General features: G+C 41.8%; 1 protein-coding gene across 6 annotated transcripts in view; it reads left to right on the top strand.

The window, feature by feature from the left end:
- ptprua (protein tyrosine phosphatase receptor type Ua) overlaps nt 1-12163 on the top strand; it is a 246327-nt gene that overhangs the window by 39815 nt on the left and 194349 nt on the right. The gene's annotated exons all lie outside the window — the stretch shown is intronic.

The raw sequence follows: 12163 nt of genomic DNA, 5'->3' as shown, positions 1-12163 counted from the left end.
CTTTCTCTTCGATGTGACAGAGCTGCTCGAAGAAACCTAAACTCGCACTCAGACGCAGGACTTCAAGACGTTCGCGGAGAGTAAATGTTAAAACCGGAGAAACCAGACTCTACAGAACACTTCACTCGCAGAGGCTACAGAGCACAACAAACACACTTAATGTGTTGTTGATTTGAACAATCTTTCCGGCAGATATTCCCACACGACTTTGAACGCAGCTTAACTCTGTGTCGGTCTTTCTTCTCCACTTCCCGTCTTCGGCTGCTGTTATCGTTTCTTACTTTTGACTTTCTCACCTCTTAAGCTCACTGGAGTCTTCCTGTCGCAGCAGTCTTAAACACATACCCTGTGTGTGTGTGTGTGTGTGTGTGTGTGTGTGTGTGTGTGTGTGTGTGTGTGTGTGTGTGTGTCTGAGGTAGTGTTTATCATCGGTGCAGATGATAAATCCCGTCATCTGTTTGTCTCTAGGTGTTTTGCATCACATATTGTCACATATTGATATACTTGCCATATTGTCAATTTCCTGTGCATGAGCGTCGTCCATCTGGAGTTTGTTTGTGATTATTATCAAGCTACTAAAACCTCGTTGCAAACCAGCATTTCATTTACATTAAACCAACACGTCCTCGAGTGAGTTTCTGTCAAAGTGCGTCTGATTGATCGAACCGATAGTGTTCTTTTGATAGAGCGAATGGCCCATTAGCGTATTAGCTTCAGCCTGGGTAAAGCCTTTGTCTCGTGTTCTCTGTGCACTACGTTGCCACCAACCTTTTTCCTCTGTAAATGTTTTATTTTACGGGTCCCTAATTTTCCACAAAGTGACCGACATCTAATTCTAATTTCTTAAGAAGGTTCCTACAAAAGAATATGTCATTTGTTAATAATTGTAGGGAAAATAGACACTGTTCAGTTGGGACAAAACCCAATCAATTAGGAGCATAACCATTCTTTCACCAAAGTACTGAACTTAAGTCAGTGCACAGGAGGTCAGCTGGACTTAACGTGCACATACAAATATGTATATTTGTCTAAATATATATATATTTAATTCAATCGCAGATTCGATCAATCGCAAATTAATCGCACATTCTTATCTGTTCTAAATGTACTTTAAAACGTATATTTTCCAAATTTGTAATGTTCTTAACAACATGGCCGCAGTTAAATATGCTTGCTCTGTATCAGCCGTATGCTCGGCCAGCAAGTGGCATTTGAGACTCGACATACTCCGGAGGTAACTCAGTTCAGACCGACTAACTTTAGTCTTGTGGAGAGAACCATCTGGAAGGGCTTTGTGTGTGTGTGTGTGTGTGTGTCAATAATTTTAGACTGCATATCTTTTATAAACTCACGCTCACATTTTATATTATGTGTCACCATAGCCTCATAATGGAGCCATATTTTTCTCCTATGTTTTTGGCACATACATCTCTTCCCTACTATCCCCATTCTTACTGCATATCTCTTCTATTGTATTCTTTGTTTTTCCTTTGGTATTTAGACGCAGCAACAGTTGAATTTCCTCAGGGCAATCATGGATGTTTCGTTTTATCTTCTCGCCTCCTCCTCCTCCTCCTCCTCCTCCTCCTCCTCCTTTTTTCCTCAAAGTATCTGCTGCATTCTCTCACGCTCGAAAGATGGAGCTGCAGTACGGCGCTGCTGCTTCAGTACCGGCACCCGCTGTTCCCTCAGATCACCGTGATGCTGGGTTTCTGCCTGACAAAGCAAAAGGGTTTGGGCTGGGCGACTCGTCGATCCTCAAGGGGAAAGAGTCTCCGCGTGAAACTACTCTACTACAGCTACGGCTGCAGCACATGAACAGGCTCAAACAATTCCAAAAAGCCTTCCTGTCCGTTCAAGATGTTCAAATAGCATCACAAGTCCCAGTAGCTGCGCATTAGGACTACGTGTAAATAAACATTAAAGGGGCTCTCCGCTGGTTTTGCACATGAAGAGCTTAACTACTACTACTACTCAGTCTTTGAAAACAATTGTGTAATGTCATCTGTGGCTCTGACGGTGCTTCGTCAAGTCTGATTTAAAATAACACTGATGATGTCGTAGTGATGTCATCATGGTGATCTTAACTCGGGCTTGAGACTTATAATTCGTTACAACAAGCCTGCATTCTAAACTGGGAGTTTGAGAGACATGGGGCTTTTTACCAGGAATAGAGGGTCTAATGCACACGTGTCAAACTCGAGGCCCGCGGGCCAAATCTGGCCCCTGGCAGATTTTAGCATTTTTTTTGGTGCGTTTTCTGGCGTTCCTTTGGCACCTTTTTTCTTTGATGTGATTATTATTATTTATTTTTTTCCCGGAAGTGGAACATCGTGGATATAGACTAGTAGTGATGGAGAGCAAGCTGTGCCCAGCACGCCGTTCAGCGTTAACAGGGGTCCCCTCTCAATACACTACGCAGTGTGTACATTACGCACTACTACAACACATTCATCCCGTTGTCCTTAAGAGCTGACACTGCACTTCCTTGGGTCTTCAGCTATACACCCTCCCAGTGTAAAGATGATCGGATGAACGGTTGTCAAGAAAATAGGACAGACAGACAGAGAGAGACTCCTTCTATTTGAGTTGGCTGACATACACACTGATAAACTAATCAGCTGATATATAGGCCCGACCAAATTAAAGGTCTAGCTCTAGTCCACAGGCGATGATGGGCTCTATATCAATCTCTTGTTATAAAGTAAATGGCACCCCCCCCCCAACCCACACACACACACACACACACACACACACACACACACACACACACACACACACACACTTCCGAGTCAAAACAAGCCCTTAATTTTGTCATTGAGGAGCAGAGAGCTGCAGTCTCTGCAGATCTCATCATATGACATTTCATGCTGAAATGCAATTTGCAACCTATGAAAAATGCGATTCCTGCCCTTACAAAACGACTGCTGGGATCAATATAAAAAGATTGGGTTATCATTAAAATCCGAACAAATATTTTGGCTTTAATGGGACCACATATGGAAGTGAACAGATAAATATATTGGAATGATGTGATGAAGGAAAATCAAGTTAACTTAAGAATTCCCAAGTAATACTCCCTCCTTTTTTTCTTTTCCTCAACAATGGCTGCAATAACCTTGGGATTGTTGCAGGCCCACAAGCATTTCTGTGTATTTCTATTTGTGGCAGGTGAGACTTAATTCTTTCTCTCTGTTGTACTTCTTACATTTGCCATTTAGTGTCATTTAGCCCGGGGAAAGGAACACCTAATGATTGTTTCTGAAAACAATTTACAAAAGACAGATTGTCCTGATGTGAGGACTATTTATCTCTAATATGTAAAGAACAGCCCCGCGGCTCATGTTTATCGCGCTCCGTGCATTATGCAGTACTGCTTCTTTTCCAGCAAGAGGAAAGTGGTTGTGAGAGGTGTGAAGAAAGCCTGATAAAGTAAACATTTCCTTTTATTCTTCTTTTCATGCTTATGTGTATGGACTCCAGCTTTACAAACTCACTTTTTTTTTTTTTACCAATCCATTTCCCTTTGAATTAGGCCAACAAAGTGGCCAGTGGCTTCAGTAGAAGCAGTGCTTTGCGAGGCGGGGGGTTGGGGGGCGGGGGTCATTAGCCTCTGGGAGACTTTGTGCTAATGCTTTTTTTCATTATTCTCCAAGATTACCAAAAGCTACTCTCCTCCGAGAACGCTTGTTTCATCTCTGCCGTGTCTCGTGTTCACTTACAAACACAGAGCCCTCTCTTCGTAGGGTGGACACACACACACACACACACACACACACACACACACAGGCTTGACTTTGCTTTTTCTGTTAGCAGTTGCTCATAGATATGAGAGAGAGAGAGATTGGCTTGACAGATAAAAGCTGTGGAAGAAAAGAGGGAAACGAAGGCCTTAACTGTTGAGATTAGTAATGTGCCTCCATGTGGTGATTAAGAGGACCCAGGGGTGGCGAGAGTGCTGGGAGGCCCAGGGGTTAGTTTTGTAGGAGCCAGGATCGAGGTCAGATTGACAGCTCCCCCAATTCCCTGTCACCCCTAACTCATTTCCTCAATGGTTCAGCACTCCTGGCTCCCCGCTCCCCTCCCCACGATACACACTTCTACACAGAAAGCCGATGGTCAGTATCAACCAGGAGCGCTCTGCGGGGCTTCGAGGGTCCCTTCTACTCGGCTCCGTGCACCAGAGTCTGAGCGAAAACATCTGCTCGTGGCTCCCTCTGACTCCTGTGGTTTTCCTGGGGCTTCTCGGAAGCCGTTCAGCTCTTTCTGGTGGAAAGGTAGAAATGGAACGGCATCCTGTCGCTGCAGATCATGTCTGCAGGTAGGCAGGAGTGTAACTGAACATTTACTCAAGTACTGTATTTAAAGGTGCAGTAGGTAGGACTTCTGAAACTAACGTTCTGTCATATTTGCTGAAACTGACCCTATGTTCCCATAGAACTTCATGAAGCAGGGAATTTAAAAAAAAAAACACCGCTCCCTGTTCAGATGCACCAATCAAGGCCGGGGGTGTCTAACTGCCTGTCAATCACTGCTCATGCACACGCATTCATTCTCCCTTGTGGGGGGAGGGGCTTAGGAGACCGTTTTGGGCTTTAGTGGAAAGGGGGGAGGGACTGAGAAGTTGTCGATGTTCAAAATGTTTTGGCTAAGTCCTGGATCTTCACAATCCTACCTACAGCTAGTACAAATGTCAGATACTTGTACTGAAATGTTTTGCTCCGATACATTTCAGGGGAAACATTTACTCCACTGCGATTATCTGACCGTCACTATTTAGTCACTAGTTACTTTCGAAATGACGGTTATTGGTTATATTTTAGAGCTAGATAAGTAGCTTATGGTGAGAGAGATCAAATTAAGAATTGTCAGTGGATCAATAATCGTTCAACAGTCACCCAAAATACAAAAACATATTTTGTCAAGCACCCTTAGTGGTATTTGATCATTTCTGTTGTTGTTACTTTTTTGGGAGACATTTGAGATAATATATTTTCTGCCTTTGCCACAATACAATACAGGCAAATGGAATTGCTGAAAATTATTGAAAAGCTATATATAAAAAAAAATAAAAATTCAAATGCAACATCTATTTCTCAGAAACAATGTCCCCATTACTCAAGATAATCCACCGACCTCAGTGTTTGTAGTTTTTATTCGGACAATTTCTTTGGTAGTAACTAATAATAATAAAAAAACCTGTCCAAATCTAATATGTGTGCCCTGGACAGTTAATCCGACCCTGGCATTAGCAACACTACAAAAGCCTTTTTCACTCTGCACTTGTAATTACCTCTATAAGGCTAATGTGTTGCTCCCAGTCGGCAGCTTGATATAATGTTAACACTGCATGAGGCGTGAGAGCCAATCTGATCCCTGGTTAAGGGGTTGGATGTTTAATGGGAGGTCACTGGCTGCATTCTGCCTGCTGACACAGAACACCTGAGCAATCGCCGGTCTTTTCTTACACTCCTTGCAAAGGGCTAGGTGTTGGCAACATGCCCAGTGCCTCTCCTTGAAAGGACACAGTGTCTTCCAATACTCGCAAACACACATCGGAGTTGGCTCTGTGTAGATAGAACTGTGTGGTACCACTGTTAAAAACAGTTTCCTTTCCTTCCACTTTCCACAACTATACTATATATATATATATATATATATATATATATATATATATATATATATATATATATATATATATATATATATGGTAGAAAGTGAAGCTGCAGTGCTGTTACGGTCATTCCCCGGCTGCAGTGATGGTGCAGAAACGCTGAGAGCGCAGATGAGACGAGATGGACTTTATTGATCCCACAATGGGGAACTTCACTCGTCACAGCAGCTCAATGCAATACAACAAATCAGAAAAATACATATCAAATATAACTAGAGATCAACCGGTGTAAAAGCACCGCCTACTGACCAATATATTCTCGATTGATAACGGTGTCACCGTGCTTAGAAGATCAGGTGGAGCTCGGTAGAGAGAGAGAGAGAGAGAGGGAGAGAGGGAGAGAGGGAGGCTCATAAAAGTTCAAACATTTAGAGAGCAATAACCCCGTTAACATTGCCTGATGGGTATTTTTATGAAAGATATAGATTTTCAGCAGAGGGAATTACGTAAAGGCTATATGTCGGCTTCTTGAGCCATGTGTTGCCAATGTCACACATCGGTTTGAATTATGTTTTCATATTTTTTATTTTCTCTCATGATGGCTTCCCACTGCCAGGATGGCAACTGATAATATAATGGGCTAAAGCAACGACAGTTTATGGAAAGCCAAAGTGTAATTCTGGTCAGATCTTGGTCCTGACTGATGGGGAAGTCATATTGATATGGGTTGTGATTTACGCATTTACAGGGTTGGTTATTTTTTCCAGCTGTCCTTCCTGAGTTTTGCCTTTTAAACCGTGTCTGTCTTTTTCATATTTATGTAGAATTATAGTTTGCTCTTCTTATGTAAAATATGCGGCTCTGGTAGATGTTTGTTATTGGTCATATGGAGTAAACGCCGCCTCTTTTATGTGAACGCGTGCGTCGCTGGATTGGGAAACCCTGGGTTGATTGAACTAGTTGTTAACCACCGTCGTGCCACCATGGTAGTTAGGTTGGGTGAAGCCGGGTAACTGAAATAAATACAGGGAATGTTGATCTCGATTCGTAGTACAGGCCTCTGGAAACGCCGACCAATCAGAGCAGACTGGGCTTTTTCAGGAGACGGAGGCTTAAGGAGACAGGCGCTAAAAGATGAAGAAGAAAGAGTGTTTCAGACAGAGGCAGTATTTAGACAGACAATATGAGAAATATGTTTTTTGAACGTTAAAGCATGTTAACATGTTCTAGTAGAAACCCCAAATACATGTATGAATCTAAATATGAGTCTGTTTAAAAAGCTGCTATCTGTCCCCTGATGGCCTAAATCTTTTTATCCACAGCCACAAAAATCAAATTAGAATGTTGGGCATACAGTTATTAAAACCTGGAGATATTAAATTGGTATTGGCTTATTTTTGGTGCCAAAACTACCATACATGTTTTGTCCTTTGGAAGCCTGAACTATATAGCACAATGGTTCTCAAATTGGAATCCAGGGCCCCTCAGGGGTCCTTGAGGGAGTGCCAGGTTGTCCCCAGCAAAATGCATTTACTTTGAATATAATACCATCCATAAGTAACAATGACAAAATGTATGACTATTTTGGTTATGGGTTTCATACACTTTCTGTAATAATACATCCAAAAGCAAAAATCCTGCAATGAAAATATTATGAAATGGGGGTCCGTGGTCTGTTTTGTGTCAGTTTAGGGGTCCTTGACATGAAATAGTTTAGGAACCACTGATAGACACGTAATTGCTCACACTTGACACTGCAACCAAAGGTTATGTGAGTCAGTGAACATGTCCTGATTGCAGATCAGTTAAGGTTACACTTTATTTCCTTCTGTTTAGAGCTGTTGGCCCACCTTGTTATACGGCCGTATGTCCTGTCTTAAAAAGGCCAGATGCCAAGTGGTGCTAAATGAAGAACAAACTGATGTGTTTGCTCCGCGGCCCGGCCTGGATGCTGCTCCTTGTAAAAATATTGGCAGCTGTTTTTAGAGTGTGAATTTTAAATAAGGATGGGATCTTCTGTCAGCAGGGGCCTCAGTGGTCCAGTCCGAGTGATGGATTGAGAGCTTTAAAATATTATCTGAACAGCGCCTTAAGTATCATAATGGATATTACCACATCATAAACTTTCATTCCGCGCTTAATGCTCCGAAGACAGACATAAGCTTGTGCGCATGCCCGCACGTATTCCCATGTGAATGGGCGCTGCATGTCCATACACACAATGTGTTTATAACAGTGTGTGACACACTGTTATAAACGTACACACACTAACACAGGCTCTAGTTAACCTCCACAGACTCCCAGTTGCTCTCTATCTCCGCCCAGATGGCCATGCGGGCTGTGGGCTCTGGCCTCTATATTGGCTACCATTAATATGCAACACAAATACCCAGCCCTTATAATTCTTTAACCTTGCTCTGCAGTCTTTTACCTCCTCCCCTGTGACTCGACAGGCCTGCATATCAGATCTGTACTTCTGTATGACCACGGCTAAGCACCTAATTATCAGCTTATACCGCCCTGTGAAGGAGGTTATCATCCTTCGGCGCAGTGTGTCGGGGGTGGTTTGGCGACAGAGCTGACATCATCGTCGGCGTTATAGTTTCTGAGGGCCCTTGTGAAGGTGTCAAGGCCGGCCCACTGAACACAAGAGTGCGAGTTGAGCTGGCCCCCTGCTGTGGTAATTACAGGACTTGCCGCGGAGCCCATATCTCAGACATATCCGTCTCGCCTCCTCGCTCCCAGTTGTTTTTGGCACAATATCTCACGAGCTCAGTTGTTACATATTTGCGCGGCTGTTGCTTAGCGAAGGGCAGTAATCTGTGAAGCGACACAAAGTGTTTAGAATGCTGTCTGGAAGGGCACAAGAGAGTGGAAAAGACTAAGTCGTTTATCTTCGATGAAAGTCATTTTGTAAGATTCAGATGCATCTGCCCCTAATTAGCATGTCACTTAATTAGAAACTTTTACACATAGCAACACTATGTTGCAATGTTGAGGCAGCGAATTCCCAGAGATAATGCATCATGAGGTCATTAAACGACAGCAGCGCTCATGTGAACCAACATAATGAGATGGTTGTGTTTTTTTTATGAAAATATACCAGAGGGATCAGAAAGCCTGGTGTTTTTTCATTTTCCTTCCAAACTTGAAACAAATGATCATTTTTAAATTTCACTTTCTTTGCACTGTGAAGAATGCATTGTGACTGCCTGAGTTTGTATTGGGGAAATGACTTGTGTAGTGCTGTTGGGTGTTTTTTCTTTCTTGTTTAAACCAAGGCATGGATTGAAAACAATATTCCACTGAATTCTTTACATAGTGGATGCAAAATAGTAATACTGTTGCCTGCTTTCTATTAACCCTATGGTGTATTTACAGGGAAATTAGCTGCTTTGCGGTACATACAGCTACGAAAAGTAATGCACTGTAATCCGTATGTATACCACGTATTTATTACTGTATGCACCACAATGACTGCGCTGTATAAGAGGGAAGAGGTCGGGGTTGGCTGGATGGGTCCTAAAACACAGGGCTTTCAAGGGGGGGAGCGGAGTTTGGGTGTCCCGGAAGAAGTTAAGGGGAAAACCCTTAATTTTCTCTTCTTTTAATTTTAAAGCAGAAAAAAACTGCAATAGCGATCAAAACTTAAATGGTACTTTGATTTTTTTGGTTATTGATTCCTTTTCACATCCTCAGGGAGCGACGACTTCAACTTACGTTGTGCAAACGTTTTCGTACGAACCCCTTCATGAGAATGAAGTAGGTGGACTGGATGAATCCAGTGGGACACATACCTGATAATGACCTTGGTGACATCTGTGTAGAATAACTGGAGGTGGAAAGGTTTCAAATGAGATGGGTAAATATTTGGATAGTTTTGAGTAGGGTTGGGTATTGTTTGGGTTTTTTCCGATACCGGTGCTAAAGCGATACTTTTAAAATGGTGCCGGTGCCTGAATGTGTACTTTTTAATAAAGTTTAAAAAAGAAAGAAGAAAAAAAAAGAAGAGTACACAACAGTCGGCAACATTAAATAACTGCTTGTTTATTGCTAAGGCCGTATGGTCAAAAATAAAGATTTAATAATAATGTAATGACTATAACAATAACTTATTTCACCAGTAAATTTCTGTTGAACGACAAAAACAACCACCAGATGGGAAAAGCGTATTTTACAATTACTGTGAATGCACCACGAGGCTACCTGTTTTAAGTGAACGCACCGTCTGTGTTGTTTAATTCCGACAACGGCAGCTGCTGCGCTGCAGAGCAGACTGTTAGGGCCCGCTGTTGGAATACGGTCACACTTTACACTGTTTAACGTTAGCTGTCAGCATTTTCATCCATCCATTTTGGATATCGTAATATGGTGTTATAAATAATATAAATAAATATAAGTTTTGCCTTTTCCTGGTTTTAAAGGCTGCATTACAGTAAAGTGATGTCATTTTCGGAACTTACCAGACTGTTCTAACTGTTCTGTTTATTTGCCTTTACCCACTTAGTCATTAAATCATTTCTGGTGATTATTTATAAAAAATCTCATTGTGTAAATAACATTTTATGAAAGCACCAATATTCAACCATAAAATATTGTCGCAATATCGACATCGAGGCATTTGGTCGAGAATATGGTGATATTTGATCTTCTCTATATCGCCCAGCCCTAATACTTTCCAGTAGTAGAAATTGCATTAGGTCATTGAACCATCAGCCCTATGACAGTATTTTGGAATGGATCTTCTCCGCATGGATTCTGTACTGAACATTTGTCATTCAGGTTATGCTGCCCTGAAAACATATCAGGGGACTTTTTTATTTTACACACCTCCTTACTCTATACGATCTGTTTAATGACCAGCTGGCTGACTGGTAGATTTTCTTCTCAGCCTGATTTTCTCTGTGATTTAGAAAACGTTTAGCCTTAACCTTTGAATCTCTCCTGTTTTCCTTAGTTCCCTGTTCCCTATCAAAGGCTGCTGTTAGTGTTAGGGTTGGGTACCGAAAAATATACCAAATGTGAGACTCTACTGTAACCTACTGAATGACAACGGAGATTTCGGTGCCACTGAAATGCCTGCTCTGCTGTCTGGTGAGGTAAGGGTTATGGATAGTAGGGTCAAACGGAAGTTACAGGCAACGAAAGCATCGCTGCGCATTACGCTGGTTAACATTACACTTGGCAGCAGGTAACATTAGCCTACAGTTAGCAAAAAGCTGGCTTAAATGCAGTTAAAATGTTAAAAGCTAAACGGTCTGTACGTGTGGCTGTATTTCACTGGAAAGGATTCCAACACTGGGACGTACAACAGTCTGCAGCTAAAGACACAGGAGAATAGCTGCAACCAGACACCATGGTTACTGCCAAGAATGTCTGAGAAACAACACCGACGGGACTTAATGGTGCGTTCAATTGCATCTCAAAAGCTCATGCTGCATTCAAGTGCACCTCGAGAAACTCAGGCTGTTGTTGTTGTTTTGTAAAAACCTTTCTGCCGTCTTGTGGTTATTTTTTGTTGTTTAACAGCTATTGACTGGTGAAATAAGTTATTGTTATTACATTTTCATCGTTTTAGCGCCGGTATGAGAATAAAACCAAATGTCACCCAACCCTAGTTAGGCTAAAGAGAACATTAAACCTCGGTGAAATCTCTCCATTTAGCCCCACTGTCAGTTGTACTCATAACCAATACCTGGTTATAACCTCTCTCTCAATTTAATAAGCTCAGGGTTTATTTTTCTGATACAACCTTTCTTGGTCTTATGTGACCTGTAGCTTATTGTGTTTAATTCTAGTTAATCATAGCACATTTTAGATGGATTGTTCTGTATGTATGTTAGTCATTATGTCGCCTTGATGACTCATCTCTATTGTCACACTACATTTACCATTATTCCATAATTGCCACTTCGTCTTCTTTTTCAGCAAAGGTAACATATTTTCGCTTAAATGCTTAAGCAGACCAAAAGAAGCACATATGCTCACACGGCCGCTTCATTAAGTGACATTTGTTTCTCATTAAGCTCAAAAGTTACAGATGTTACAGCTTGAAAAAAAGGTGCATGAATATTCATTGAAAGAGTAAATGCAATCTATTCATTTGCAGTTATTGGCCTGAAACTTGCCTTGTGTGGCGCCTTTCAACTAAAGAGGAGCATTTGGTGGTTGTTGAAGAAAATGTTCACTTTCTACCTTCTTCCTTTTCTTCGCTCTCCCTTCCAGCTTTCCTCTTCAGAAATCAAGGTTACTCTAAATAACTGCAGGCATTATTTCCCCGTCTGCTGGAACTAAGCAGCTCAGAAAAAAAGTCTCCGAAAAGATTGAAGTGCAATTATGTCTGCGTCTTGGACATTGGGGTAATAATTATTTCTCCTAATAATGGACAGCACTCTCACAGCTAAGCCTCTTATTACGAGGGCTCATTTAAATGTATATGGTGTTGAAGGAAGTGCTGCTCCTAATGTGATGCAAAGCCTCTTGTTACCGAATACCACTTTGTGCTTCCGTGTCTTACACTTCTTCCATGTGCAGCTGAGTGCTGTCACC

Source organism: Perca flavescens, chromosome 14, assembly GCF_004354835.1.
Source record: "Perca flavescens isolate YP-PL-M2 chromosome 14, PFLA_1.0, whole genome shotgun sequence".
NCBI classification, from domain to species: domain Eukaryota; kingdom Metazoa; phylum Chordata; class Actinopteri; order Perciformes; family Percidae; genus Perca; species Perca flavescens.
Note: the sequence above shows the minus strand (reverse complement) of the source record. Positions and strands in the feature narration are given on the sequence as shown.